This window comes from Amblyraja radiata, chromosome 8 (assembly GCF_010909765.2).
Source record: "Amblyraja radiata isolate CabotCenter1 chromosome 8, sAmbRad1.1.pri, whole genome shotgun sequence".
NCBI lineage: Eukaryota > Metazoa > Chordata > Chondrichthyes > Rajiformes > Rajidae > Amblyraja > Amblyraja radiata.
In genome coordinates this window covers 25,982,340-25,988,866 of record NC_045963.1, presented here as the reverse complement: position 1 = coordinate 25,988,866, position 6,527 = coordinate 25,982,340, and positions in this window count along the sequence as shown.

Genomic DNA, 6,527 nt, shown 5'->3' with positions numbered 1-6,527 from the left:
CCTATCAATGCACCTGTCCATGTGTCTTTTAAATGCAGCTATATACAGTGCACTCCATCATATTTGGAACAAAGACCCATCATTTATTTATTTGCCTCTGTACTCCACAATTTGAGATATGTAATAGAAAAAATGACATGTGGTTAAAGTGCACATTGTCAGATTTTAATAAAGGCTATTTTTATACATTTTGGTTTCACCATGTAGAAATGACAGCAGTGTTCATACATAGTCCCCCCATTTCAGGGCACTATAATAGAAACATAGAAATTAGGTGCAGGAGTAGGCCATTCGGCCCTTCGAGCCTGCACCGCCATTCAATATGATCATGGCTGATCATCCAACTCAGTTTGGGACACAGCAATGTCATGTAAATGAAAGTAGTCATGTTTAGTATTTTGTTGCATATCCTTTGCATGCAATGACTGCTTGAAGTCTGCGATTCATGGAAATCACCAGTTGCTGGGTGTCTTCTCTGGGGATGCTCTGCCTGGCCTGTTTTGCAGCCATCTTTAGCTTATGCTTGTTTTAGGGGCTAGTCCCCTTCAGTTTTCTCTTCAGCATATAAAAGGCATGCTCAATTGGGTTCAGATCTTGTGATTAACTTGGCCACTCGAGAATTTATCATTTTTTAGCATTGAAAAACTCCTTTGTTGCTTTAGCAGTATGTTTGGGATCATTGTCTTGCTGCAGAATGAACCGCGGCCAATGTGTTTTGAAGCATTTGTTTGAATTTGAGCAGATAGGATGTGTCTATACACTTCAGAGTTCATTATGCTACTACCATCAGCAGTTGTATCATCAATGAAGATAAGTGAGCCAGTACTTTCAGCAGCCATACATGCCCAGGCCATAACACCACCACCACCACTGTGTTTCACAGATGAGGCGGTATGCTTTGGATCTTGGGCAGTTCCTTATCTCCTCCATACCTTTTTCCAGAACTGTGGTTGCTCTTTTAAGTACTTCTTGGCAAACTGTAAGCTGGCCATCCTACTTTTGCGGCTAATCAGTAGTTTGCATCTTGCAGTGTGGCCTCTGAATTTTTGTTCATGAAGTCTTCTGCGGACAGTGGTCATTGACAAATCCACACCTGACTCCTGAAGAATGTTTCTGATCTGTCGGACAGGTGTTTGGGGATTTTTCTTTATTATAGAGAGAATTCTTCTGTCATCAGCTGTGGAGGTCTTCCTTGGCCTGTCAGTCCCTTTGCGATTAGTAAGCTCACCAGTGCTCTCTTTCTTCTTAATGATGTTCCAAACAGTTGATTTTGCTAAGCCTAAGGTTTGTCTGATGTCTCTAACAGATTTATTCTTGTTTCTCAGTTTCATAATGGCTTCTTTGACTTTCATTGGCACAACTTTGGTCCTCATGTTGATAAACAGCAATAAAAGTTTCCAAAGGTACAGAGGCAAATAAATAAATGATGGGTCTGTAGTTGCCTCAAATATCACCTTGGTCAGCTTGTTCCATATACTCAACATCCTCTCAATGGAAAGGTTGCCCCCTCATCTTCCTATTAATTATTTCGCCTCTCACCTCAAACCTATGTCCTCTGGTTCTCGATTCCCCTACTCTGATGAAAAGACTCTGCATTCACCCTAGGTATTTCCCATAAATGTATACACCTGAAGATGGCCACTCAGCCTCCTGCGCTCCAAGGAATAACGTTTCAGCCTGCCCAACCTTTCCCTTTAGCTCAGGCCCTCGAGTCCTGGCAACATACTCGTAAATTTTCTCTGCAGTCCTTCCAGTTTAATGACATCCTTTCTCTAGCAGGGTGACCAAAACTGAACACAATACTCCAATTGCAGCCTCACCATGTCTAGCACAACTGTAACATATAGGAATTTACAGCATTGCAAGAGCTACATGATCACAATGTAGATGACATCTGGTCTATTCTGGATATTTGAAAATACAATATAAAATTCTCAGGTTGAACTGTGAATTAGATTTGTATGTATTATTAATGCAACCCTCCAGGCTACAATTCAGATTAGTAGATTGCTGGACTATTACTGAACTATTACTGTTCAGATTATTGGATTACTAGATGCACTACTAGATGGGATAGATATGCAGAACATTTTTTCCAGGGTAGAAATGTCAAAGACTAAAAGGCATAGCTTTAAGGTGAGAGGGGAAAAGTTTAAGGGAGATGTGCGGGGCAAGTTTTTTACTCAGAGGGTGGTGAGTGCCTGGAACGTGCTGCTGTGGTTGGTGGATGAGGCATATACAATAGTAGCATTTAAGAGACTTTTGGATGGACACGTGGTTATGCAAGGAATGGAGGGATATTGATTATGTGCAGGTAGATAAGAATTGGTCTTGTTAATTAACCTACAAATCTGTATGTCTTTGGAGTGTGGGTGGAAACTGGAGTATGCGGAGAAAATCCATGTGGTCACAAGGAGAACGTACAAACTCCTTACAGACAGCACCCATAGTCAGGATTAAATCCGGGTCTCTGACGCTGTAAGGCTGCAACTTTACTGCTGTGCCACCATGCCAATAGATAATAGACAATAGACAATAGGTGCAGGAGTAGGCCATTCGGCCTTTCGAGCCAGCACCGCCATTCAATGTGATCATAGCTGATCATCCCCAATCAGTAACCCATTCCTGCCTTCTCCCCATATTCCCTGACTCCTCTAACTTTAAGAGCCCTATCTAGCTCTCTCTTGAAAGTATCCAGAGAACCGGCCTCCACTGCCCTCTGAGGCAGAGAATTCCACAGACTTACAACTCTCTATGTGAAAAAGTGTTTCCTCGTCTCCGTTCTAAATGGCTTACCCCTTATTCTTAAACTGTGGCCCCTGGTTATGGACTCCCCCAACATCGGGAACATGTTTCCTTCCTCTAGCGGGTCCAAACCCTTAATAATCTTATATGTCTCAATAAGATATCCTCTCATCCTTCTAAACTCCAGAGTATACAAGCCCAGTCGCATCATTCTCTCAGCACATGACAGTCCCGCCATCCCGGGAATTAACCTTGTAAACCCACGCTGCACACCCTCAATAGCAAGAATGTCCTTCCTCAAATTAGGGGACCAAAACTGCACACAATACTCCAGGTGTGGTCTCACTAGACCCCCAGATCCCGTTGTACTTCCCCTTTCCCAACTGCAGAAGGACCTCTTTGCTCCTATACTCAACTCCTCTTGTTATGAAGGTCAACATGCCATTCACTTTCTTCACGGCCTGCTGTACCTGCATGGTTACTTTCATTGACTGCTGAACAAGGACCCCCAGATCCTGTTGTACTTCCCCTTTTCCCAACTTGACACCATTTAGATAATAATCTGCCTTCCTGGTTTTGCTACCAAAGTGGATAACCTCACATTTATCCACATTAAACTGCATCTGCCATGCATCTGCCCACTCACCCAACCTGTCCAAGTCACCCTGGATTCTCATAGGATCCTCCTCACAGTTCACACTGCCACCCAGCTTTGTGTCATCTGCAAATTTGCTAATGTTACTTTGAATCCCTTCATCTAAATCATTGATGTATATTGTAAATAGCTGCCACGTGTAGCCCTAGTAAAGCTACCTGCCATAACGTCGGTCCCCCTCCAGTTAAGGTGTAACACTTCCCTTTTGTACAGGTCACCCGTACCCCAGAAGAGATCCCAGTGGTCTATAAATCTAAATCCTTGCACCCTGCACCAGCCCCTCAGCCGCACATTCAGGTCCCCTATCTCCCTGTTCCTGTCCTCACTAGCACGAGGTACTGGAAGCAATGCAGAGCCAACCATCCTCGAAGTCCTGCTTTTCAGTCTTCTTCCTAACTCTCTGACCTCATGTTGCAGAACCTCCTTCCTCTTCTTCCCAATGTTGTTTGTTCCCACATGCACAACTACTGCCGGCTGTTCATCTTCCCTCTCCAGTTATGCCACGCTGTATTGCTGAAAGTTTTGCCTTTCAAAGTCAGTGTCCCTTTAAAAAATGCTGCTCTGCCCCACACATTACCGATCATTACTAGATTCTGCCTCAGCTGTTTATTTTTCTAGGTTTACAGATGTTGTGTGATTGAAACCGTATGTGCATTCCAAAGACATTAATACTGGATAAACCATTTTATATTCTGGGCACATTAATCATCCAGTTCTGAAGCATTACAAAAGGCCGACAGTTATGGTTTGTCCGAGGGTGGGTTTTATGAATTTGTGTTGTAATGGGTTGCTATGGGCATATTGGGAGTTCATACAAGCAGCTGACTTTGCAGATAGCCATCGTAATTTAAGGCTTTGATGGAATTGCTGTGGCACTGGGTTATAGAGTCCGTCATATAGCATGGAAATAGGCCTTTCGGCCCTACTTGTCCATGCCAACCGGGTGCCCCATCTGCACCAGTCACACCTGCCCACATTTGGCCCATATCCCTCTTAACCTCTCCCATCCATAGTTGAATCAGTTATTTCCCCAAGCAGTAAACTACCTCATTTGGAATTCCCAAATGGTCTCTGATCCAAGTATTGATCTTCCTCGATACAAACAGGGAGCATAGCCAGCATAGTGATCCATTGCTCCTGGTGAAGATGATGGAGCTGAGGAACATCAGGATTCATATGGAATAAAACGTAGAACAGTACAGCACAGGAGCCGGCCCATCGGCCCACAATGTTTGTGCCGAATCTAACCCTTTCTCCCACGATGATATTATCAAGAGTCAGCAAGTAGAGAGAGGTGAGTGAGGGTGGTGTGGGGTTGAGAATCTCAGTAATTGCTGGACAAATTCAGGGTGACACATTGGCGCAGCTGGTAGAGCTGCTGCCTTAGAGCCCCAGAGACCTGGATTTGATCCTGATCTCAGGTGCTGACTTTGTGGAATTTACACGTTCTCCCTGTGACCAAGTGGGTTTTCCCTGGGTGCTCCAGCTTCCTCCTACATCCCAAAGATGTGCAGGTTTGTAGGCTAATTGGCCTCTGTAAATTGACCCAAGTGTGGAGGAAGTGGATGAGAAAGTGGGATAACTGGTGTGAACGGATGATCAATGGTCAGCGTGAACCCGGTGGGCCAAAGTGTCTGTTTCCATTCTGTATCTCTAAACTAAGCTAAACTGATCCAAGTTCTAGTTCATAATAAATCTGTGAACATTGTCAATTATGTCAGAGTTTTATGGATGGTTACTATTTGATAGTTTTAGGGACATTCTGTAATGACACAGAAAAAACGTAAAATTCTGGTTAAAACTGATAATGTTCAGTACCTGTCGAAACTGGGAGAACGCTCGTCATATGTTCTGCACTGCTTACATTAGAAAGATAAATGCAAAAGTGGAACACTAACTGCATAGTTTCAAAGTACCCTTTGTGCCTGATGAGTCTGGAAACAAATCCGAGCTTCCTGTGCTGACCATGAAAGATCCAAATATGGACAAATTAAAATCTATCAAACACTTGATTCTGTTATTGTTACATTTTTTATTAAGATAAATGTAAATGTATGTTCCGTGATGTGCTGCTGTTACCCTTTGAAATGTGCAGGAAAGTACTTCTATTTAAAATGTTTTAGTGATGTCCAAAGATACTAGAGGAGCTCTTCTAGTATCTTTAGTGATGTCCAAGCCACAGCCAAAAGATTATTTCTTAGATTGTTAAATAAATAATAAATTGTCATGCAGAAAAATTATACAGAGTGCACAGAGTTATATACATACACAAGAAACTGCAGCTGCTGGAATTTTGAGCAAAAAAACCCCAAAATACTAAGACAAACTCAGCGGGTCAGGGAGCATCTATGGAAGAAATAGGCAGATGATGCTACGTGTCGGGATTCCTCTTCAGACTGGAAGAAGGGCTCCGACCTGAAATGTTGCCAGTCGATTCCCTCCACCGATGTTGCCTAACCTGCCAAGTTCTTCCAGCACTTTTGTTTTTACCACAGTTATACACCATTGAAACAAGCATTTTGGCCCAACTTGACCATGCTGACCATGAAGTCTATCTGAGCTTTCCTGCACAAACAACAAATCAGATCAATGTTTTTGATTGCAGGGTAAATATTGACCTGTAAGCCTCCTGTTTCTTTTACAATAATCCCATGCAATCATCAACATCACTTGAAAAGACAGACAGGACCAGATTAATGTTTCATTCAAAACTCAGTCTTTCTGTATTTAATAAACTTGTTTGAATCCAGAGAAAATGTGCAAATGTATAGCAGGATTGTCAGTGAACTGTATGCAGAACAAAGAATTTCACTGTACTTAGGTACATGTGACAACAAAGAACCATGAAACCATTGAAACTGTGCAGATAGCTCCTGAGGTCAGGATCAAACCCAAGTCACAGTCATTGTAGTCTCCCTTGAGAATGCATATCCATTCAATAGTACTTTATTGTCACATGTACCTAGGCACAGTAAAATTCTTATTTTTCATACAGTTCAGTAAAAAATTATACAAAGGCATAATCATACTTAACTACAAAAGTGTAAAATGGCAGATTACACTGAGGCGGTACCCTTCAAGTTCAGAGTTGGTGAAAATGCTAGATCATTAACTTGGCCATAAAGGC